The sequence below is a fragment of the Carassius carassius genome, chromosome 38, assembly GCF_963082965.1.
Source record: "Carassius carassius chromosome 38, fCarCar2.1, whole genome shotgun sequence".
Lineage (NCBI taxonomy): Eukaryota > Metazoa > Chordata > Actinopteri > Cypriniformes > Cyprinidae > Carassius > Carassius carassius.
Window position 1 is genome coordinate 10,255,779 of NC_081792.1, and position 26,295 is coordinate 10,282,073.

The 26,295-nt window shown below is 36.0% G+C and overlaps 2 long non-coding RNA genes across 3 annotated transcripts in view; one reads left to right on the top strand and one right to left on the bottom strand.

Moving 5' to 3' along the window:
- LOC132119283 (uncharacterized) overlaps positions 1 to 26,295 on the top strand; it is a 319,186-nt gene that overhangs the window by 279,632 nt on the left and 13,259 nt on the right. The window lies entirely within an intron of this gene.
- Positions 450 to 6,481, bottom strand: LOC132118996 (uncharacterized). 2 transcript variants are annotated; one of them, XR_009426096.1, is made up of 6 exons: positions 6,401 to 6,481; positions 6,216 to 6,303; positions 5,963 to 6,118; positions 3,779 to 3,926; positions 620 to 788; positions 450 to 508 (listed from the first exon to the last, which is right to left on the bottom strand). It is a non-coding gene; the product is annotated as an uncharacterized LOC132118996 (long non-coding RNA). The 2 variants fall into 2 exon arrangements; XR_009426095.1 differs by lacking the exon at positions 6,401 to 6,481 and having other exon boundaries at positions 6,216 to 6,390.

A 26,295-nucleotide genomic window follows, 5' to 3' on the forward strand; every position in this document is an offset into this window, starting at 1 on the left:
TACTGTAAGAGGTTGATTATTCTGGTAACTGGAGTAGGTAGAGGCTTGTCACCATCCACAGTAAGTTTCAGAACATACCGCTAAGGAAACACCAGGGTGTTTTTAAGATGAGATTGATGTGTCAAATTGAAGACAAAATAAGCACAAAATGCTGCAAGAGCCCCTTCATCCACACCATTCGCCCGGCAGATTTAGATCCCATCAACTTTGATGACTGCAGTGACTCTTTTTGTAAACACAGTTTTCCAGTCAGTGGTCTCCTGTACTTGAACAGTAGGCTTTGGTGAAGATGGTTCACTCTTAAAGACAAAGCACAAAACAGATTCTGTATCAGTAAAATTTTCTCAGCAGTTGACTAAACTGATTGAATGGTTGAAAATTGACATGCATAAAGACTAAGATAATTAATATTCACCCATTTGCATTTGGCCAAAATACAGTTTAAGGAATTGAAGTTTCTCCCTGAACAAGGCTGGCAACATGAGAAGTGCTGCTTTAAAATCAATTCCTGGAACATAAAATGTAATACACAAACAAATATGTAAATATGTATCAAAAGGCAAGAATTTGATTAATAAAGGCTTAATAAAGTGCTAAATAAAGTTCAGGAGTCAATTACCAAGATGGTCTTCAAAGAGAGATTCTTCTCTAGCTTCTTTACGCAGCTTTGCTAAAGTGGATTTCCCTTGAGCAAGACGTAGCACGCTGGATGTAATGGGTCCAAAATGTTCTCGCAAATGGCGGCTCAGATGAACACATTTATACAGGAAACCAATTTCTTGATAAAGCTGCATTTAATTGAAAAAGATATAAGTATAAGTAAATCAGAGGATTTTATACAGTTTTAGTGTTCTACATGTTAATGAGTTTGAGTAATTTCATAATTATAATTTGCACACTAACGCCGGTTGGACTCTTTAAGAATGGATATTTGTTGACGACATCTTCAACAGTCAAAGTCAAAGTCAAAGTCACCTTTATTTATATAGCGCTTTAAACAAAATACATTGCGTCAAAGCAACTGAACAACATTCATTAGGAAAACAGTGTCAATAATGCGAAAATGATAGTTAAAGGCAGTTCATCATTGGATTCAGTCATGTCATCTCTGTTCAGTTAAATAGTGTCTGTGCATTTATTTGCAATCAAGTCAACGATATCGCTGTAGATGAAGTGACCCCAACTAAGCAAGCCAGAGGCGACAGCGGCAAGGAACCGAAACTCCATCGGTGACAGAATGGAGAAAAAAACCTTGGGAGAAACCAGGCTCAGTTGGGGGGCCAGTTCTCCTCTGACCAGACGAAACCAGTAGTTCAATTCCAGGCTGCAGCAAAGTCAGATTGTGCAGAAGAATCATCTGTTTCCTGTGGTCTTGTCCTGGTGCTCCTCTGAGACAAGGTCTTTACAGGGGATCTGTATCTGGGGCTCTAGTTGTCCTGGTCTCCACTGTCTTTCAGGGATGTAGAGGTCCTTTCTAGGTGCTGATCCAGCATCTGGTCTGGATACGTACTGGATCCGGGTGACTGCAGTGACCCTCTGATCTGGACACAGACTGGATCTGGTGGCCACGGTGACCTCGGAACAAGAGAGAAACAGACAAATATTAGCGTAGATGCCATTCTTCTAATGATGTAGCAAGCACATAGGGTGTTATGGGAAGTGTTTCCGGTTCACCTAATTAATGCAGCCTAAAAATCCTTTAACGGATTTGGATAATAAAAGCATATTAGTATGTTATGTGTATGCTAAGTTAAAGAGATGGGTCTTTAATCTAGATTTAAACTGCAAGAGTGTGTCTGCCTCCCGAACAATGTTAGGTAGGTTATTCCAGAGTTTGGGCGCCAAATAGGAAAAGGATCTGCCGCCTGCAGTTGATTTTGATATTCTAGGTATTATCAAATTGCCTGAGTTTTGAGAACGTAGCGGACTTAGAGGATTATAATGTAAAAGGAGCTCATTCAAATACTGAGGTGCTAAACCATTCAGGGCTTTATAAGTAATAAGCAATATTTTAAAATATATGCGATGCTTGATAGGGAGCCAGCGCAGTGTTGACAGGACCGGGCTAATATGGTCATACTTCCTGGTTCTAGTAAGAACTCTTGCTGCTGCATTTTGGACTAGCTGTAGTTTGTTTACTAAGCGTGCAGAACAACCACCCAATAAAGCATTACAATAATCTAACCTTGAGGTCATAAATGCATGGATTAACATTTCTGCATTTGACATTGAGAGCATAGGCCGTAATTTAGATATATTTTTGAGATGGAAAAATGCAGTTTTACAAATGCTAGAAACGTGGCTATCTAAGGAAAGATTGCGATCAAATAGCACACCTAGGTTCCTAACTGATGACGAAGAATTGACAGAGCAACCATCAAGTCTTAGACAGTGTTCTAGGTTATTACAAGCAGAGTTTTTAGGTCCTATAATTAACACCTATGTTTTTTCAGAATTTAGCAGTAAGAAATTTCTCGTCATCCAGTTTTTTATATCGACTATGCAATCCATTAGTTTTTCAAATTGGTGTGTTTCACCGGGCTGCGAAGAAATATAGAGCTGAGTATCATCAGCATAACAGTGAAAGCTAACACCATGTTTCCTGATGATATCTCCCAAGGGTAACATATAAAGCGTGAAGAGTAGCGGCCCTAGTACTGAGCCTTGAGGTACTCCATACTGCACTTGTGATCGATAGGATACATCTTCATTCACTGCTACGAACTGATGGCGGTCATATGAGTACGATTTAAACCATGCTAATGCACTTCCACTGATGCCAACAAAGTGTTCAAGTATATGCAAAAGAATGTTGTGGTCAATTGTGTCAAACGCAGCACTAAGATCCAATAAAACTAATAGAGGGATACACCCACGATCAGATGATAAGAGCAGATCATTTGTAACTCTAAGGAGAGCAGTCTCAGTACTATGATACGGTCTAAATCCTGACTGGAAATCCTCACATATACCATTTTTCTCTAAGAAGGAATATAATTGTGTGGATACCACCTTTTCTAGTATCTTGGACAGAAAAGGGAGATTCGAGATTGGTCTATAATTAACTAGTTCTTTGGGGTCAAGTTGTGGTTTTTTGATGAAAGGCTTAATAACAGCCAGTTTGAAGGTTTTGGGGACATATCCTAATGACAATGAGGAATTAATTATAGTCAGAAGAGGATCTATGACTTCTGGAAGCACCTCTTTTAGGAGCTTAGATGGTATAGGGTCTAACATACATGTTGTTGGTTTAGATGATTTAACAAGTTTATACAATTCTTCCTCTCCTATGGTAGAGAATGAGTGGAACTGTTCCTCAGGGGGTCTATAGTGCACTGTCTGATGTGATACTGTAGCTGACGGCTGAATGGTTGCAATTTTATCTCTAATAGTATCGATTTTAGAAGTAAAGTAGTTCATAAAGTCATTACTGCTGTGGTGTTGGGAAATGTCAACACTTGTTGAGGCTTTATTTTTCGTTAATTTAGCCACTGTATTTAATAAATACCTGGGGTTATGTTTGTTTTCTTCTAAAAGAGAAGAAAAGTAATCGGATCTAGCAGTTTTTAATGCTTTTCTGTAGGATATGTTACTTTCCCGCCAAGCAATACGAAATACCTCTAGTTTTGTTTTCCTCCAGCTGCGCTCCATTTTTCGGGCTGCTCTCTTTAGGGTGCGAGTATGCTCATTATACCATGGTGTCAAACTGTTTTCCTTAACCTTCTTTAAGCGTAAAGGAGCAACTTTATTTAAATTGCTAGAAAAGAGAGTGTCATACCACTAGTAATCTCCTGCTGCCTCCAGGCAAAGGTCCTCCTCATTCGATCTTCAACAATGTGAGTCTCTGGCTGTGTCCTTCTATACTGGTCCTGCAGGACTTTCACATGTCCCTCTATTGATGTAGCATCCTCTCCAAAAGCATTAATCTAAAAACAAATACGAAAACAAAACAGATTTTATTTCTAGGGATAAAAATTATTGGCCAAAAATGGCATTTTCATTTTTTGGCCAAAAGAGAAAAATGGTTAAAAATATGATATGAACATATACGCAGGTTTCACGCTCCTTCTAACTGCTGTCACTGAACGGTGTGATACTCCGCTCAATATTTTGCTCCATAAAATGGTGTTCCGCTTGTGTACTGCTCCAACAAAATAACAAGCTGACAGGAAATTTTTGTGCATCTAGAATTTTTCTGTTTCAGTTTTGTCCAAGAATTTTTATTTTGATCCCTAGTAATGTCTAATTTCTAGGCCGGAGAATAATGAAAATGTTTGCATCTTCTCACTTAATTTGAGAACAATACACTGGTAACAAGCAGGCACGTGCACACATAGACATGAAAGGGGGCTTGAGCACCTGCCCTTTTTATTCCTGGAGAGAAAGTGCCCTTTATTCTGGGATGCTTTTTTTTATTTTTGAAAAATAATATATATTTCTGTTTGCACACAGCTTCCCAGTCAAACAAATATATTTATTGAAATATAGTATCTAAATATCAGGTCAGGATTTCTGAAGCGCTCCCTCTCCATCTCCCCCGATTGTATTGCTTCCGCTAAAGAAAATAGTCCGCTCCGTCTCTACGGTTATAATCCTGTGAGTCCATAGCAACGCTCTGTTTTTCATGGCAACGGTCTGTTATACTCCGCACAGCGGTCTGTTGGTTATAACAGACCGCATTCTACATTGGAATTCAACCAAGCCATGTAATAAAATAAGTTAATAAAATAAGCATATATCACCACCAGGTGATATGCTTTAGTTATTTTGTTTTTCCTATTTACCTGCATTTCCCTGTCAATTAGATGCAAATGTGCGCATTTTAACTAGTTGACGCCTAATTTGCATACAGAACGTCCCCAGTTATTGACTTACATCAAGTGTCTTTCCCCCTGAAATTTAGAAATCTAAATTGGTGAATTTAGAAGAAATCTACAGATGCAAACAGATGGAGGATACACTCTAAAAAAAATTGTAAATCTGAGTAACTGCATCTGGTACATTAATAAATAAAACTGAGTAGAAATAAATTAACATTAAACTTTAAAAATAACAATATTTATAAATTAACTATGTAAGTAACTTAACTTTTTTTATTTCCTCGAAACCTTTATAAAATAGTATTCCATACCACCACAAATACATACATGACATTGGCTTTTATTGAATTTTTACTCAATTATTTTGGTAAGTTTAATTTTAAAGTGTTATGTATTCTGATAACACCAAAATAATTAAAAAGATGTAGTGCCTTGTGCAAAAATAAACAAACTTTTAGTAAAACACGCCCCTCTGTTTGATGTAGTTATTTAGGTTATTCTAAATATGAAGAGTTCAGATGAAAAATCCTATAAGTGCCACCTGAAATTTCCTTCAATAATGATCATTTTTATCAAGCTTGTATGTTTATGTTCACTTATTTCACATTACTGGCAATGAAAATTACCTATTAATTGTCATCCAAGTTAAATTACTGAACTTAAATACGAGCTTGAAAAAAAAGCTCATAAGAAAATTTCAGATGGCACTTAGAGACTTTTGCATCTGAACTCTTCATATATACTTGAAACTAGTAGCATAGAAAATGTTTTCAAAACATGCACATTGTGGAATGGTTTCCTTTGCTGCTCTATAAACCTAGTGAATACTAAGGAGACCATGGTTTCTGTGAACTGATTATTTTGTAGACATCTTTTGAAAATGAAACAATTGCGTGAGTTTGAGGAAGATAAAATTAATTAACTTTTTTAATTATTTTTTTTAAAAAGGAAGTCAGAGTTGCGTTAATATATATATATATATATATATATATATATATATATATATATATATACTTTTTGTTTAAAAAAAAAAAAACCTAATTATGAGAAGTGCCCTTTATTTCACTTGAGCCCCTGCCCCTCAAAATGTCTGTGCACGTCCCTGGTAACAAGTGTAAAAATATTAATATTATAAAAATCACCAAAGGCCTTGTAATTTCTTTGCAACTGCTTTCTTCAGGTTGCAGAGACTTTTTTGAATGACCAAATTTCTGTTTAAGTCTTTTCACTACTTCAACTTCAGCCAAAGGTGTCTGCTCAAATTTAAACTTGCGTTTCAGAGACATGTGCCAAGTGTGCTAAAAAACAAAAACAAAAAGTAAAGTAGTTTCACAAAATAAACTCCATTAACCAAGAACCAAAAGTAGAACATTAAAAGGTAAACCAGCTACTTACATATCCATTGCCCTCTTTGTCTTTTAAAAAGGGATACCTCAGAGTCAGGGCCTTAGCCACTTGAACATACTCTTCTGTAGTTGGATACCTACAAACATATTTTAAACACATGAGTGTAGCATTAAATGTTGTATAAAATTGAATGCAAGCAATTAAAACAGGTACACGTAATGAGAAATACTTACATTTTTTACTGAGCCATGCATTCATACAACGTTCTAATAATTTTGTTTCGGTCTGATGACGTTAGTCTGCATTCTTTTAATAATATTTAGACATTGCAGTGTTGCAGGTATACATAAAATAGAACAAATACTGTAAAGTACCAGTTTCAGTACTGAAAAGACTAATAATTACATTAACAAACAAAAACACTAACTTCAGAATTTTACCAAAAACTTTTATTTAAAATATGTGCCAAACCCTTTACTTGATCATCTTAGTTGTCAATTCATACACTGTGGTAACCTAATAAATAATTATATAGTAAACATAAATAGTGATGCACCAAAAATTATGGGCACACTGGGCTGAGACTGTACACTCTCCATGTCAAAGCTTCTGTTATCTTATCTGCTCAAATTGTATTTCTTGTTGATATTTTTGACAAAGAAAATGGCTGAAATTTTAGAGCACCTCTAATACATTATGTTACAGATGCAAGAAATGTATAAACTAAGCACAGTAGTACAGTACAGTAAAGTACAGTAAAGCAAAATGTAGAGAAGCATGCATGGGAAATAACCCTATAACCTAGCTACTTTTAAGATTTGCTTGTAGAATAGCTCTCTGAAACAAATGAAATATTATTAAACAGCAATTACCTTGCTCCAGCTCTTTCTAGGTTCATGAGTTAATGTCACTGTCTCCTTCATCTGCTGAATAAATAGATGGAATTTTGCTTGTTTTTTAAATGATCCCTCATAGAGGAATGAAATCATTGACTCAGTCAGTCCGATGTCAACAGTCTCTCCATCCACATCATTGTCTGTAACAAAAAAAAGAAGAAAAGTATCATTTAATTACCCATCAAACTGAAGCATGTAATAAACCAGTGTTTTTTAAGCTTTTCCTATTAATTGGATAAGAAATCAAATACAATGCTATATAAAAAAAACAATTATTGATATTCTATATATAAAGTATGAATAAAAACACAATGCATTCGAGCGTTCAGCGCTTAATCCATAATGTTCACGTTCTCTCATTAGGGATACGAGTAAAAATATTGCAGAAAAATAAAATCTCTCCGTGGACACACCTAACATTACCAAAAAAAAAAAAAACTGCAGGAGACGAATTTACATTTTAAAAGTGAGAGAGACACCTCCCCCGCTTAAAAACATCTGAAGTTACTCTCGTGTTTGTAACAAATATTGGATGCTGTGCTTTTACTTAATTAATCACTTGCTTTGCCGTATCTACACAAAATGGCTGTATGATAAGGAGTGCGTTGGGCAACTCTCCTACAGCCCATTACAAAATGTCGTCATACTCGCAAAGGCGGGAAAATTAGCCTCAAAATTTAAAATGTCAATCACTAGTTAACGTACAAATGTTAATATTGCAAATATATTCCGTAGTGGCCGTAGTTATTATTATTTAAGCAACAAGGTAACGTTATGAGAGGCGGATAAAAAGATCACGGATATCACAGGGAAAATCCTCAAGAAATACTTCAAACTTTAAAAAACTTTAACAGCATAACTTACTCACCTTCAAACTTTTTCCTCTCCTCTTCAGTGACTTTGATACCAAATTGTATTAACTCCTTTATTAAGTTAGCTGTAGACATTCTAGCCAGCTCCATCTTGCAGGCCAACGTACGTTACACCAGCCAGTCTGACGCAAGCATTTTTAGCGGGCTAGAGCAGGGGAACATCAAGTTCAACAAAATTAACCGAAGATGGCGTCCCACGTGTATAAATTAGATTATATAACATTATTCCACATTTAACTGAGAAATATTTACTCCAAAACATACTCCGCGTTGAAAAACGTGTGAGGTTCTGTCAGAGCACGCCAGCATCAATCGCCTAAATTGATCGACTCAAGTCAAGCGAGGGAAATTTTCTTAAAGCGACATCACCAATAACGTCTGCATGAGCAATTTTGAATAGAATTACTTGAGTATAATTAAATGTTGCCATTCCGCATTGTCCTTATTCCAAATGTCATTCAGCATCTTAAAATAAAATAATGCAAAGGTCAAAATGTTAACGTTTTAAATTAATAAAAATACATTTAATAAAGAAGCTTTTCTAACTAAGACTATAATATTACAACAACAACAAAAACCTTAACAGTTATTCAAAATATTTAATTTAATAATTTCATTAGCTTTATGTTTTTTTTATGATATCTGTCTCATTTTACAGGTAGGGGAAAAGTATACTGTTTGAAAATATATATTCATTTAAAGAAATGTGTCTCAATGTTATCAAGAGTTGACTAAAATAAGCTAAACTTAAAATAAATATATAAATAATAATACAAAAAATTCCAAGTTACAAAAATGTACCTTTCACATCTGAATCTCAAAAGTTGTACCTTTTGGGACCATAATTATACCCATAACGACCTACTGTGTACCTTTAAATGTACCATTATTTTTTTATTACATTTATTACATTATATATATATATATATATATATATATATATATAATGTAGATTATTCACCAGGTTGTCACTTCTAGTTGGACGCTTGTGGGCTTGAATGCCGTGGTTAGCCTGAACAATCATAAAATCAGTAGCCTACTAACAGTTCGCAATTAAATCCATATGTAAATGTAAAGTGCTTTGGGTGTACAACAATATGCAATAAAGTGTTATATAAATGCATCATTCATTCATTCATTCATTCATTCATTCACATGTTTTACTTTTAGTCTGCTTGTTACAGTCAAATAATAATAATAATAGTCACATTGCTATATGCAATAGCCTATATGATACACTCCATAATCACTAGATTTTATACAGGTGTTACTATAAAAAGATTTTTAATGGTGATCAACAACTAAGTGTTGATAATGTGGAAGTTATTGCCTTTTGCCTTGTTGTGACTTCTAACGTTTAGCAGACAATGCAAGGGCAGAGTACATTACCTTAAAAATAGGGGTAAAAATCAAGTTTAAGCTTACATTTTTTTAATGTTGATAATTACATTACTAAAACATTACATTTCCAGTGCCTTACCTATAATTAATTTGGCTGGACAAGTAAAAAACCTTAAAGTAAATTGTCTTTGTTTCACACTATTGTCTTTTGCATTTGTAGGGCAGTATTGTTTTCTCAACATTAACATGATATGAGACAAATAAAACAAAGGCTAACTCAAGTGTATGTACTGTACTGTAATTGGAAAAGTCTGCTTTATTTTATTTTATTTTTTTCCATTTTTAATCAGTTTGAGCTTGAAAGCTTTTTCTTGATATATATTCTTCTTTCCTGGCATTCTCCTGTGTTCACACAGGGTCCGATGCTCGGCTCTATCTCCTCCATTTGACTTGTGACATTAAACTGGTGAAAAGCGCAAGAGTTGTGGTAAGTCACCTAGATGAGCAAGAGCGTCAAACCAAACTGTTATAGTGTTTCTGGTGTATGGATTTTTATTACCTTTAATGAACTTCTTAGCATCAGATGAATACAAATATAAATTCAAAGGAATTGGAATAGAGTGAGCCTTTATAGATAACTGTAACGGTATACAAACTTCACAATCTTCACAAAGGGAAGAAGGAGGCAGGAACTGGCGAACATTCAAATCAAAGTTTAACAATGACTGCCATGCACAAACAAAACCAAAACACAAAATAAAGCCCAGGCCTGGTCCTCTCTCGTCCTTCACTGTCATTGCCCCTCTTCTGTTTCCTTCCGATTTCCTCTGTGGGACTCGAGACTGGTGAGTGGAGCAGGTGTCGTTCATTTCCCAATCACTCCACCGGCCTCGCTCCATTCCCACGGCTCTCGGCCCCGCCCCACTTGTCACAATAACCATTTTTTTATTATTTTAAGTTTGTTAGCTTAGCATACAGGATCCAGACCCATTTCATAAACTTATCTCCAAACCCTATTTTTTCCATAGTTTTGAACAGCTGCCATTCAATCCTGTCAAATGCTTTTTCGGCGTCTAATGAGAGTAGTTCATTATCGCAAGTTTTAGATTTCTCATTTAATATATTTAATACTCTACAAATATTATGCAGACCTTGCCTCCCCCAAACGAAGCCATTTTGATCCATGTGAACAAGCTTGGGCAAATGTATTTCTAATCTCTTTGCTAACACTTTGCAAAGAATCTTTAAATCATTATTCAGTAGAGAAATTGGTCTATATTAACCACAATCAGTTGGTGTCTTGCCAGGTTTTAAAAGCAAAGTGATCACTGCAGTATTCAGAGAGGGAGGCAAAGACCCATTAATCAGGGACTCCTGGTATATATCCAAAAGGGAGTGAATTAATTTATGATGGAAAATTTTATATAACTCTATTGGTATGCCATCAGGCCCTGGGGTCTTTCCTCCTTTCATACTGAAAATGGCTTCAAACAGTTCCTCAGTCTTTAGGTCATCTTCAAGGGAGACCATGAAACCCAAATCTGTGGACTTAAAGTCCAAAGCATCCAGGAAAGCTTTTTGTCTCTCTGTGGCACTCTCCGAATATTCAGAGTTAAAAAGAGTCTGATAGTAGTTCCTAAATACCTCATTTATCTCAGTTTGATTGAAGGTTATCTCACCCTCCTTTATCTGACTGGAATTTATGGCTCTTTCATTTTTTAACTGCTTAATACGCCAGGCTAGTAACTTACCCACCCTCATAATAAGTCTGTTTTAGTCTCATCAAACTTTTCTTTGCATGTTCTAATAAAAAAAGCTCATTATATTTAATTTTCAATTTGTACAGTTCCAAAAGAGAATCAGGAGTATTTTTTTGGTATGTTTCAGATTAAAATTCCTTTATTTTCTACCATTTCTACATGACAGTGCTTATATTTATAATTTGTGTAACTAATCATTCACACTCTTTTTAAAAGCTTTAAATGTTTCCCACCTGACTGAAGCAGATGTTTGATTCGTGTGTATTTCAAAATAATTATCTATCTGTTTATCAATGAACTCCAAAAATTCGGGATCTCTCATCCAGGTTATATGTTAGCACCATCTTGGGGATCTGCATAAGAAATTAGGAAAGATTAATGTAAATAAAACTGCAGCATGATCTGAGATTAATATGCTATCATCTCTGCATTTACTAACTTTAGAAATTAGATAAGTAGATGAAAGAAAATAATCTATAGGAGAGAATGTTTTATAAGTGCTAGAGTAGCATGAATAAATATCCGGGTGTCTGTTCCTTCATATCTGTTAAATTAAAATCTTGCATGTACTGTTTTAACTTTGTTCTGGTCTGCAAATGAGAGAGGTCTGATTTAGTTGATCTATCTAATTCTGACTATAGAGCACAATTAAAATCTCCTCATATGACAAAATATCCTGGCAGTTCAGCCAATACTAAAAATAGGATTATTGTAAAATGGAGTATCCACACTGAGCCCATAAACATTCACTAAATTCAGTCTAACAAATAGGATTTCAGCTTTGATGATTATGTACCTCCCCAGTCTGTCCTCTATAGTGTTAATTATTTGTAAAGGTATAGATTTATGTATAAGTACAAGAAACCCCCCTACTGTATGAATTAAAGGAGGCAGAAAACACTTGTCCTGGCCATCTTTTCCTCACCATAACCACATCCTCTGGGACTAAGTGAGTTACCTGAAGGAACACTATTTTAGCTTTCATTTGTCTAATTCTGTTCAACACTTGTTTTAACTTTACAATTGTATTAAGACCTCTTACATTCCAGGATGTAAAATGAAAATCAGATAGGGGAACCATTATTGTATATACAGTGTATTACCATCCTTGCAAAAAGTACTACAGTAAATATATAGACTATTATTGTGAAGAAGAAAAAAAGAAAAAGAAAAAAACAATGACAGACGTCAAATGCAAAATACAGCCAAACAGAACAACTGGCCAACAGGTACTTCCCCCAAATGAAACACCATCTCTCCTCCTCCCCTCACCAGTTAAACACTTCCCCTAGGACTTGATTATGGAACTATGCCGGTCCACCCGCAATCTTTTCACAGTGAGGAACAGCTTGCCTGATGGCTAGACGAGTCCCGAAACAGTCAGAAATGTCAACCCAACATCACAAACTAAAAATTATTTTTAGCATATAGCTTATCAGTAATAAACCAGAAGTTTGCTTACATTCATGAAACTGATACCAAAGAGAAATGTCTTACTTTAAGTCTTGATAAGCATCTTTCAGATCTTGCAAAAACCTCTGAGCTTCCGGAGGGTTGTCAAACAAGTGGCGCTTTCCCTTGTATGTCACGCACAAAGTAGCTGGATGCAAGATACCATAACGCAATTTCGGGGATGTTGAGATCGCGAATATCCTTCTTCACCGGGTCAAATCGTTTCCGTTTCTTGTGCAGTTCAGCTGACACATCAGAAAAGAACATACATTTTCTTTCATCCAACACCACTGTGCCTTTTGCTCAAGCTGCTTTCAGAGTAAGGACTTTGTCAGTGTAGTTTCGAAATTTCATCACAATTTTCCAGATCATCGACTTTTAATGAGAGAGATTCTATGGCAGTTGTCAATTTTGCGTTCTGCGTTTACAACTCTAGTGCCTATTCGATCCTCAGCTTCTGTTACCCATGTTGTGCGAGCTTTAAGATCGCACTGGACTCCGTTGATCACCTGAAGCAATCCAACAAATCGCACAGCAAAGTCAGATTTCAGTAAGGGGATAGCCTCAAGGATTGCAAAATCTTGGCTAACGCCTGAAGCTGTCTCCTCACCATTATAACTGGGAGTCGTCTGATGGATTTTCTGATTAAAAATACCTTTATGTTTATCTCCGTAATTCTTTTGCATTTGTACCTCACCTACCCATAACAATACCATAATACGTTTAAGGAATTCTCTGTATTTGGTTTTTACAGGTGTTTTCCCATTAATATATATATATATATATATATTTTTTTTTTTTTTTTTTTTTTTAATTACACTTTCTATTGTGGGTACAAGAAGCTCAGTCAATTATTGGCATGAATACAGTGCTTGAGCAGGCGCCATTATTCACAGAGATGGTCTCGATCAAAATGTAATTTTAAAGTCTAATTTCGGGTTTAGGGAACTGTACTTACACTTACGTGGTAATTTTTTTTTTTTTTTGTTAAATATAACAAACTGTAATGTTTGTTAACTTTGTTGCTGTCTGGTTTGTTTGGCAAATAAATTTTGGAGCTGTCCCATTCAGCATTTTCAGCATACCGTCACCTCTTAATGTTTGCGTACTCAACATGGAGGTACATGTTACAGTGTGCTCACTTTCAGTTTTATAAATAAAAGTTTATTAAATTAAAAATAATGTTGATGCGCTGTATTTGTTACTGAGTGTGTTATAAAGCATCGGCATTTTAACGTTAATGAGGTGAGGTGATTAAAATAAAAATATTCTTAATTTGTGTTCCAAAGATGAATGAAAATCTTATGGATTTGTAATGGTATGAGAGTGAGTAACTGATGACAGAATTCACATTTTTATGCATAACGGATTGTCCATTTATGGACCCAAAGAAAATGTAAATCTACAGAATTATATGTTTTAATGTTGAAGGAAGTGTCCGTTAATTAAAAAAAATATGTCCTGGTGATTTTCTGCCAGTACATTATCCTTTTTTTTTTTTTAAAGTTTTACAGAAAATGCTGGAAAGTGTCTTTATGCCAAGGTCACAAAATAACATTTAATGTGCTGAAACTGAATAAAATCAATGTGGTAAAAGACATAAACATGTAGCAGGGAAAGCGAGTCTGGCAATATATTCTGACCAGGAGATCAGCTTCCCCCCTCTGCTGGACCTGAATGGTATGAGACCAGAGACTGTGTGTGTGTGTGTGTGTGTGTGTGTGTGTGTGTGTGTGTGTGTGCGTGTGTGCGTGTGTGTGGCACATGACTCTATCAGGGGGGGGGGGGGGGGGGGGGTACTTGTACTCACTTTCACTTGGGCTGGCCTTCTGGATTTTTTGGCTGTTTTCTGAGGTAAAAGAAGCCAAATCAAGAAAAGTACAGTGCTTGCTTTTAACTTACTAACTCTCTCATTCATTAGTGATGTCTTGTTTTTTCATGCCTCCTTAAGCAATACAGCACCACCCACTAAACACATTTCTCTCAGCTTTACACACACAATGCACTTCACTGTCAGACATGCAACTGGCATTTCACTGCCTCCATTTCCTCCATTAATTTACTAATTTTGTCTCTCATTGAAGTGAGTCAACCAGCAAAACTATTGACGACTGCGCTTTTCCCATGTGAGACATACTGTAGAAACAGAAAGTCATTTTTGTCCTCTTTAATACTCCAAGATAAAAGAGAGGTGGACAGAAAGACAATTTAGTCACTCGTTCCATCATTGGATTACATAAGTCAGTTTTTATTTGAATAGACAAGAAAAACAAATACATCCCACATAGCAAACGGACTTGGCCCAAATGTGGCCTCACGCTGGCACTGCTGGCCTAATGTCGGCAATGGCATGTACCCTTTCAGCCAGAGCTGGGCCATGTGTGGCAATGACGGCATGGCGGGGATCCGGCAAACAATATGAGGGCCAATTGTTGGTGGGAGGAGTTTGGCCCAGATCAGTCAGGTGATATGTGGCATAAATCAGGCTAAGATCTGGCAGCATATTATGTGGCCCATGATAAACAAGATAAATACAATATTACATGATAATGGTTAAAGGATCAAAGACATTTTAATGAAGTGTAGTATTGTTAAAATGTAGTCTTTGAAATGGCAAGTCAAAACAGAATGAAATATTATCATTTCAAAATTAAGCAAATCAGTCAAGTGCATTAAACTGCACTTATGTAACGATTGGGTGAAAGGAGTGGCAGGAAGCAAGTGCGAGTAATGAATATTTAATTATATGAATGACAGTCAGGGGTGTCAGACTGGGGGTAAAACCAGTACTGATTACCAGGGCCCCAAAGGAAGGGAGGGCCCTTGAAAAGTCTGGAATATATATTTTCTAGGGGAGGGGGGGTACATAAAGATGGAAACAGAGATGATACTTGGCCGGGGATACACAGTCCAGGAAGATGCAGGTGAGTGAAGGATCCCAAGGGTGGTGATGAGTTGGCAGCAGGAGAGGGTGACACAGGAACTACGGGGAAGCGAGCCGAGAGGTAAGTGATGATCCGATGGTAATATGTGATGAGTCATGAGTGGACGGGTTTCCGGGGAGACTCGGACATCCGAATCGCAGAAACACACAAGAGAGCAAAACATCAGACGAGTAACAGGAAACAACGCTCTGACAAGGCAAGACGCTAGACAGGCCAATATATAGGGATGAGTAATGAGTGACAGCCGTTGCTGATAACAATTATAGGAGACGCCCACAAGAAACAATCTGTGCTGACGCGTAACCCCGAGATCACGGTTTACCAACCGTGACAACTTAATTAAAATTTTATTAAATTTTATATTATCCTTGGTACAAATAATCTTAGAATCCTTACATGAAAAAAGAGAGAGAGAGAGAGAGAAAGAGAGAGATCATTTAACCGGCATTATCATCTAATATTTATTTGGTTTACCATGGGGCACATCATTTTTATTAGTATGCTGTCATGCACAAGCATTAAATAAAATGATCATGAAAGTATTTTATTTTTATTTAAATCCTATGTATCCATGTGATGCTTGGTGTGAGGAACAGATCCAAATTCAAACCACATTCATTAGTGATATGAATCTCCTTCATCTGTAGCTATAGTAACAATTTAAAAATGAGCCGTTAAGAAGTTTTACAACAAGTTTTACGGCAGTGATATCAAACGCTCATTGGCTCTCGCCTGTTTCGTCATAGATTGCGACATGCTGTGTTTCCGGTGCTGCGTGTTTTGAATGAGAAACGCGCATCTTGACGGAGTGGATCAGGATAATATTTTCCGCATTTAAAAATGTAGATTATTCCCTGCTCCTCACACTGTTATATTCTGCCTGAGAGGACTGCAACTGAAAAACATAGTCATTTGGACTACTGTGGTACTGCTCTTTGAAACATCTGCAATAAATTATTATGATTAAGTTACATGTGTCTATCTGTTACGTTTCTCTTATAGACTGTATACTTTATACACTCACTCTTTATTGGTTGATTTGTTCTTTATAAAAATAAATAGAAAAACCAATGCAATACGTTTTTTATTGCACAGTTACATGATGTGTGGGTTTTAATCCTGATTTTCTGTTCAGTTTAATGTACTTTATTGGCATAGTTTGTGTGTACATTCCCAGACAGCAAGCAGTGTCGGCCCACATGTGTGCCAACACTAGGGATGCACGATCAAGATTTTTCATGGCCGATTCCGATACCGATTTTTTTTACAAGCAAACTGGCCGATTCCGATACCGATTTTACGATTTTTTTTTTTAAATCTTTAAGCAACAAACAAGAAAGAAGGAAAGTGTGCATAAACAAGATGTTTATTTGGTATTTAATAGGCCAAACTGGCTTTTGACTATTGAAAACAATAACCATAACCATATGAAATTAACGGCAGTAACTGCACAGTAAGTAGCCTACATTCAATGCAAACATGGATGATACAGACATCAGCCTTTAGCTTTTGTATTTGAATTGGGTTGAAACTACATAGAACGGGCCTTAAATGAAAAGATTAACTGAACCATGTGAAATTAAAGGCAATAACTGCATAGTTCTACAATCCAAACAACACAATCAACACACATTCAATAAGATGTTTCTTAATCAGCATTCAGTATTTGTTTTAAGTTTTAAATTTGGTTTTAAATAAAAAAAGGTCTTTACCAGTTAGACTAAATAAAAGTATGCTATATACATACATTATTCCAAAATGTTAAAATCAAATAATGTTGGTGCGAATAAAACAAAGATGCAAAGTGTTTCATTCATCCAGTAAAAAAAAAAAAATTAGGATAATGATTCACATCTATATATTTTTTAATTGAGCCAATGAAAAATTAATAACTATTGTCTCAAGTAAAAAAATATAGATGTGAATTATTACCCTAAAATGTTTTAACTGGATGTATTAAACACTTTTTTGCAGTGTGCTACAGCAGGTGAATTTAAATCAAATTAAGCCTGTAATTTTATGGTAAAATAAAAATAGTCATCCTATACAGAACTGACGTTTACTTCTGGCTTTCAAATGTGTATGCAAGTTTTGTCACAGTTTAGTCCATTTCATTTCTCATCCAGCTCGAGAGAAGTTGATCTGAACATCTTTTCATGGTCTACTCGTGTTCAGGGCGCGGACTGGTACATTATATGCTCGCGCAGCCTCAGTGCGCGCAGGAAAGGCTTTTATTTGTGTGGCAGTAGCTACACCAGCGGCTGATCGCTTCCTAATATGTGCCTCAGACATGAAGCTCTGCATTTCCAGTGCTGAACGGCTGCCCATGTCCTGCGCATAAATTTCGAAATACTTCCATACAAATGACATTGCGAATGATTACAATGTAGTCTGTGCACGCGGGCGTACTTCCGGAAAAATCGGCCGAAAAAAGACCAAAAACCGATTGCCGATCGCGTATTTTAAGCAAAAACCGGCCGGTTCCGATTTATGGCCGGTCAACCGGTGCATCCCTAGCTAACAATATGATGCTGTCTGGGAATACATAATCTGTTCTGCGTGAAATCCATGCGGGCCACATGTGGGTCAGATCTGGGCCGACACTGCTTCCTGTCTGGGTTGGGTCTGGGCTATATAAGGCTGTGGCTCAGATTGGGGGATTCCGGTTTACTTAAGGCTGAGAATTGGTACCAATAATGAAACCTGTTTTGGCCCAGTTCAGGGCCAGCTAAGGGTGATTAACTGGCTGAGATTCGGGCTGGTTATGGCCCTATTCTTTAATCCAGTTCTGAGCCACTTCAGGGCCGTCATTCTTTGCGGTACTTGGGCCGAGGGAAAAGTGATTGCGTGGCCCTGATCTGGACCAGAAGACATTTGCTATGTGGGATTAAATTAGGAAAAACTATTAGCAATAACATCAGGATGACAACTGAAGGTACTGCATTCCCAATTCTGCCTAAACATCACTGAATCTGTGAGTGAGATACTGTATAAAAGAGTTTCTTCAGCCATGAGCACATTTGGCCCTGTGTATCATAGAAAGATACACTCAAAACCACAGTGACATTTCCAGCAGTTCTCACATGATGTATTGTGCTTGATATACTGTGATGGAAATAAAAGTAGTGGATATTATACACTAAAAGCTAATGCTAAAATGCTAAAGCTAATTCCATAACTTGGATTTTATGTATGCTAAACAATATTTTGATTGGAAATAATGTCCAAAAATATTCAGCTCACACGCGACCAGTGTTGTTTACCAAAATGAAAACTATAAACAATAATTTTCATTATCTGAAATAAAATGATCTTCTAGCCATTTAGTCTTGTCTGACTCTTGGCTACTTCATAGGCCTGTATGCCCCAAGTCCTTCTGCCTTTTACCGCTTACTTGAGGTCGCTCATTCTCATGGAATCCAGTCAGTGTATCATTGGGCACCCTCTCATGCATGTTCTGCTGACCAGTCCCAGCATGGTAGATTTTTCCAATGATGAATCAGCTCTCATGATGTGTCCAAATAATTTTAACCGTTGCCTGGCGATTTTAGCTTCAATCGATATATCTGCTTGATTAGGTTTAGGACTTCCACATTAGTTTTCTCCCATTATTACCTCCACATTCACAGCAGCCTTCTCCAACAATGGAGCTCAAATGCATCAATCTGTCTTTTGTCAGCGATTTTCATTATCCAGCTTTTACAACCATATGTAACGATGGGGAACACATGGCCTGGATGATTCTGAACTTTGTGGAAATGCTAATATCTTTGTTATTCCAAATCTTGGTCATGTTCGCCATTGCAACAGTGACCCATATCAATCCTGTGTTTGATTTCAGATGTGTAGCCTGCTCAATCACTGATCCAAGGAAGATAAAATCTTTGACTAATTAGATTTCCTCACCGACGATCACAATGTGGACTTTTCTGTTGCTCGCTGTTGTCATGATCTTCATTTTCTTGACATTCAAATACAGACCCAACTGCTCACTTTCTTCCTTCAATCTCTAAATCAGTTCTTCCAGACCCTTGATGCTTTCCACAAGCATGGTGGTATCATTTGTGTAGCTCTGATTGTTGATTTAACTATGCGGATTGACTCGTCCAGGTTGAGCTCTCTCATAATGGTTTCCGTGTACAAGTTAAATAAAAGAGGTGATAAGTTGTACTCCTGTACACCTGTTGTACTCCTTTGTAATTTTGAACCATTCTGTAATATGTATGCTGTTTAAACAGTTGCATCCTGGTTGGTGTACAATGATCGTGTCGGCATGATCAAAAACAGTGTAATGCCTAATTCTTCCAATGCACTCCCCAGTTTGTCGTATTCAACACAGTCAAATGCTTTGCTGTAATCAATGAAGCAAATATACATGTCCTTCTGGTACTCTCTGCATAATACATCAAAGATATAATCTGAACCTCATCTAAGGGTTTTGTTGTTGTTATTTTTTTCTCCAGAACTCTATGTCCAGAACAAACTTGTGGGTTACTTCTCAGGGCCAGCAAGGCAGAAAACCACAACATTGCTTAAGTTTTGTGTATTATTATTATTATTTTTTTTTTTTAATGACAGGTGACGTTTCATAATATGTAGACCCTCATAAATGATGCTGAGGGTGACACACGCAGCGATCCATAACGTTTCTTATTAATATGCAAAGTAAAGCAGCTAAATAGAATTTAAATTGCATCATATGCATAAAAAATTATTAATAAAAAAGAATTATGAATTAAATTCTCAGTCACTATCAAATAATTTTTTACTTGTATAATTTAATTTGCTTAAAATTATAGGATATAATAAAAGTTATTAAAAATGTATGTTTTTTTCCCACCATTTAAAAAAAAAATTAACCCATGCTGTTTTAATGAATGGATGACCTACATAAAAAAGCCTTATTAACCTTTTAGCTGAATGTCCCTTCTTTTAGTGACAACATAGAAAGTCACCTCAGATCAGAGTTAAATTTCATTGGAATGGATGGTGACTGTGCTGTCTTTATGGGAATCAGTATTGGGTAGTTAAACAGGTCGCTAACCCACTCGCTTCACTCCGCGTTCACGGTAGATTGTAGTCAAAATGCAATCTTACTTTACGCGGGACGATGACCTTGCTGCAGTTGGTTGATAGTCCAAGCAATAACAGGCCATCAAGATGAGTCGATTCAAATGCAACACAGCACCTTTGCTCCTCCATAAAACCATAAATAACACAAAAAATTTAACTGACGAGTGCAGGTGACAAACATGTCATGACAACTAAGGGACAAGTTCTAACATAATTTTGAAACAAGCGGTATGTGTAAAAATGTGTAAAAAACCTCCAAATGGACACAGCAGTGGGACACCTCTCTAACAGTCATGATAAAAAGTCAAACAAACTGTAACAGGATCGTAAAAATAGAGGTGGAAAGAGACAATATGTCATTCTCCCGCTGTCACCAATCTGGGTCTATTTCAAACCTCAGCAGGGCCACTGATGGAGTCGACTGAGGTCGGCCGGCCTAAAAGAGAGAACAGAAATAAGTGTTGCTCTTGACTACAGTCGAGCAGCATTTACATTTATCAGTCTAAATTAATGGCCATGTACACATGAAAAATTATTCTGGGGTCTAAAAACATAAAGATAAGGAAAATCTATATCTATAAATATATTTGTAAAAAATCTACACTATTGTTCAAAAGTTTGGGGTTGGTAAGATTTTTTATTTATGTATGTATTTAAGCTTTGATTAAAATACAGAAAATGTATTTGATTAAAATACAGAAAAAACAGAAAAATATTGTGAAATAGTATTGCAATTTAAAAATAACAATTTGGTATTTTAATACATTTGGACATTTTCTTTATTTCTCTGATTAAATAAATGCTTTACTTCAGTGACAAATGATCCTTCAAAAATCATTCAAATATGCCAAATTATTTATTATCATATTGAAAATGATTGTGCTGCTTAATATTTTTGTGTAAACCATACGGTTTTTTTTTCATTGATGAATAAAAAGATTCAGTAGAACAACATTTATCATTTTTTTTATCTGTTTAATAAAATTATACAATTTATCTATACAAACAAACAAATACATTTAAGTAAATAAATAATTAAAATTAATATATTTAATAAGTTATTTTTATAATAATAAATATTATTATAAAAGTAATAATAAATAATATCATTATATTATATTATATTATATTATATTATATTATATTATATTATATTATATTATATTATATTATATTATATTATATTATATTATATTATAGTCACATGTTTGTTCCTGTTTTCCTTATTTGGTCTTTCCTGTTCCTGTCCTCATTATGTGAATTTGGTTCCAGCTGTGTATCATTAATTAGTTAATTTGTTCCCAGGTGTGTCTCCTAAGTTTATGTCCATTTAATCCCTGTTTTCGAGAGTTTTTGCTGTCGGATGTCTTTCAATTCTTGTGTATGCCTGTTGATGATTAAATGCTATATCTTGAAGAATTCTCCTGCATTTCCTCGCTCCTTCCTGAGTGTAACGTGACAGAACACCAAACCCTCACTGTAAGCGGCACCCCTTCTCCTAGTTTCTTTTTATATGTATATGTGCTTTGGTTTTGTTTTCCCACGTGTTCCTCCACAACCCCTAATGGAAGAATGAGCAGTATTCATATCACTGGCTCAATCATGCCCAGACCCCATCAACTTCACGAGGGCGTTTGTGGCGCTTGCCCACATCAGCTCCCTTGAGGGGGAAACCCTCATAACGCTGTTCCAGATAATGATAACTTACTATTGTCTTGCAGAGCTCCCAGACACCACCAACCTCGGCTGGAAGGAGGCAGTCATCTGGTGTCTGGAGAGTCCCTGATCTGGAACCAGTCAGCCAGGCTCCCTATCCCCAGTTAAGCCCAGGAGGGGCCCAGTGTCAGCTCCAGATCCCCAGTTGAGCCTAGAGTCTGCTCCAGATCCCCAGTTCCAGATCTCCACTCCAGTGTCGGCTCCAGCCCCAGAGCACCCATCAAGATTTTTCCTTAGGTAAATTGTTTTTTTGTTTTTTTGCTCTTTTGGCCACAGAGGATCCGCCATGGCCTCCCGAGTCCCCTGATCTGTCCTGGAGGCTCTCCTTGTCTTTGCCCTGTCCCAGTCCTGCACCAGTGTTCCTGTCCTTGTTATGTGAATTTGGTTCCAGCTGTGTATTAAGTAGTTCATGATCCCAGGTGTGTCTCCTTAGTTTCTCTCCATTTAAACCCTGTCTTTTTCTGCTGTTGAATGTCTTAAATGTTAAATGTCTTTCCGTTCCTGTGTATGCCCGTTGATTGAATGCTATATCTAGAAGAATTCTCCTGCATCTATTCACTCCTTCCGAGTGTACTGTAGTCAAATAAGTCAAGTCTGCTTTGTCAATTCTTCCACATGTACAGTACATACAGAGAATGGAAACGGTGTTACTCTCAGACCCCCGGTGCATACAGCTAACATTAAAGCCTAAAAATCTAGATCAAATATAAAATGTAGATACAACTATACAATAAGGGAATGTAAAAAATAACCTATAACTTCCTCTACACCTTGAACATATGTACTGTTGTTAAAATATTGTATTTTCTCTAAGAATAAGTCAATTTACTTAATTCTTTAAATGGTTTATTTATTTTCAGGACAATTTAACCATATATCATTTAATAAGTTAATATATTGCAAGATATTAAAGCTATTTCTCTCAGCAATACCCCAGACCGCAGTTTCATGTGCAATTAGGAGCAGAACTCAGAGGAAGAAAAAAAAAAAAAACCCTTTCACACTTAAACCAAAATCCTGTCTCTGCCAAAATCTCTAATGTGAAAATGGCTGTAAATTAGACCAAGTAGCATTGTTCTTGTTCTCTTTCCTGTCATGCTGTAACTTTTAGGGCTGACATCACAAAATGTTAAGTGGGTAGATAATACAGCACAACACTGCAAGCATCAGTATCCCTTGTGAAACGTGGCAAATTGGAGCACTGCTGATGCATAAAGAAACAACTGATCTGTGCTTAAGAAGTGGAGACAATTAGCCGGCTCTTATTTAAAGAATGTGCACCTATACCTAATTTTCTTAAAAGTTTCACCCTCAAGGCAAGAAAATAAATGCATAACTTGCCAAATATTACAAAAAAACACTAATCGTACTGTTTTATTCAGCACAGCAAACAAAGCATTGATGTTCACATAAGTCATGTGCACACCGACCAAAACATTGCAATTTGCAATGTACATGGGTGGAGCAAATGAGGAAGAAAACAACTTATCTGGACCAAATGACAAAACAATTATCAAAAAACAGCTTATAAAACATATTAGTAATATTTAAATTAATCCCACTACAGCTAGACAGACAAAAATATTAAAAAAAAAATCAGTTCCGCAGCTAATTTGTAAACATGTTTGACACTGCAGCAAACTACACAAATGATGAAATTATTAAAGACTGAATCATTTCATAGAGCCAAGAAGGCTAATTGTACATTTTCAAGGTAACACAAGCCTAACAGTATCTCTAAAGTGTGATATTACATTTTATGCTCCAAGAGACAAAAAAATAATAAATATAAAAATAAAAATCAACCATGTGTGATGTGTCTTTTTGAACAATCTGGTTCCTCACATCACATTAAGAGCGTGATTTAGATGACACCTGTCTGAACTGATTACACCCTTCATCCACGCACACACACATGTACAAACACGTGAAGCCCTTTAATGCAGCCCAACCTCTTTTCACCATAAAGGCCATACTTGCAACTTTTTTTTCAACTATGATCTAAATGTTTGTTGAGAATTTTTAATAAAATGTTAAATTTCCTTAACTTTTTTTATTATTATTATCAATTGTGAGGATATTTTATACATACCCGATTCCAAGAAAGTTGAGATACTTTACAAATTGTGAATAAAAACAGAATGCAATGATGTGGAAGTTTCAAACTTCAATATTTTATTCAGAATACAACATAGATGAAATATCAAATGTTTAAACTGAGAAAATGTATCATTTTAAGGGAAAAATATGTTGATTTTAAATTTCATGGCATCAACACATCTCAAAAAAGTTGGGACAAGGCCATGTTTACCACTGTGTGGCATCTCCTCTTCTTTTTTAACAGTCTGCAAACGTCTGGGGACTGAGGAGACAAGTTGCTCAAGTTTAGGAATGTTGTGCCATTCTTGTCTAATACAGGCTTCTAGTTGCTCAACTGTCTTAGGTCTTCTTTGTCACATCTTCCTCTTTATGATGCGCCAAATGTTTTCTATGGGTGAAAGATCTGGACTGCAGGCTGGCCATTTCAGTACCCCGATCATTCTTCTACGCAGCCATGATGTTGTAATTGATGCAGTATGTGGTCTGGCATTGTCATGTTGGAAAATGCAAGGTCTTCCCTGAAAGAGATGACGTCTGGATGGGAGGATATGTTGTTCTAGAACTTGGATATACCTTTCAGCATTGATGGTGCCTTTCCAGATGTGTAAGCTGCCCATGCTACACGCACTCATGCAACCCCATACCATCAGAGATGCAGACTTCTGAACTGAGCGCTGATAACAACTTGAGTTGTCCTTGTCCTCTTTAGTCCGGATGACATGGCGTCCCAGTTTTCCAAAAAGAACTTACATTTTTGATTCGTCTGACCACCGAACAGTTTTCCTTTGGAATGTGTATCTCTCATGAAATCCAAAATGAGCCAATATTTGGCATGACATTTCAAAATGTCTTACTTTCAACATGTGATATGTTATCTATATTCTATTGTGAATAAAATACAAGTTTATGAGTTTTGTAAATTATTCCATTCCTTTTTAACCCACAATTTGTACAGTGTCCCAACATTTTTCGAATCCGGTTTGTGTGTGTGTGTGAGTGTGTGAGTGTGTGTGTGTGTGTGTATATATATATATATATATATATATATATATATATATATATATAATAACAATAATAACATGTAGTCTCAATAAAATATTAATTTCAGCATTTATCATGTTATAAATAAATAAATTGAGAACTGCATCTGAAATCCCTTAATATAATCAATCATTTACAGCACTTAACACAAATTACATATTATTATGGCTATGACAACTTTGACACTCTTTATCTCAGAATTGGATCAGGCAACTTAAGCCGGGGTCACATATGTTAATTCCTTCAGTAATGAATGTCTCAGTGTTTTGAGATTAAAATAAATATTTTTAACTCAAATTGTTTTTATCCCACACATTCATTTTCTGTAGAGCAATAATCACTCATATAATATACAAATATACACTGTAATGAAAACTTTATGTTCCTAATATAAAAGTCTCCCTCTCTTGTCTAAAGTGTTTTATATTCTATGAGATTATAATGCATGTACTCAGGCCGGGTTTATTTTTTTTTTTATTTTTTTTTTTAGTTCTTAGTTCTTCAGACACACACATCTATGGGGGGCCATATAAGCCATAATTCATTCTGGCTCTCTCAAACACATACATTCCCCTTTCACATACATACATTTCTACTCTCACACACATACACTCTCCTTTCACATACATATATTCTTGCTTTACACACATACATTCTCCTTACACATACATATTTTTTTTTTGCTTTCACACACATGCATTCTCCTTTTACATATATATATATATATATATATATATATATATATATATATAAATATATATATATATATATATATATATATATATATATATATATATCACACTGACAAAACAGTCACACTGAAGGCATAAAGGGCTATTTGACCAAGAAGGAGAGTAATGGGGTGCTGCGCCAGATGACCTGGCCTCCACAGTCACCGGACCTGAACCCAATTGAGATGGTTTAGGGGTGAG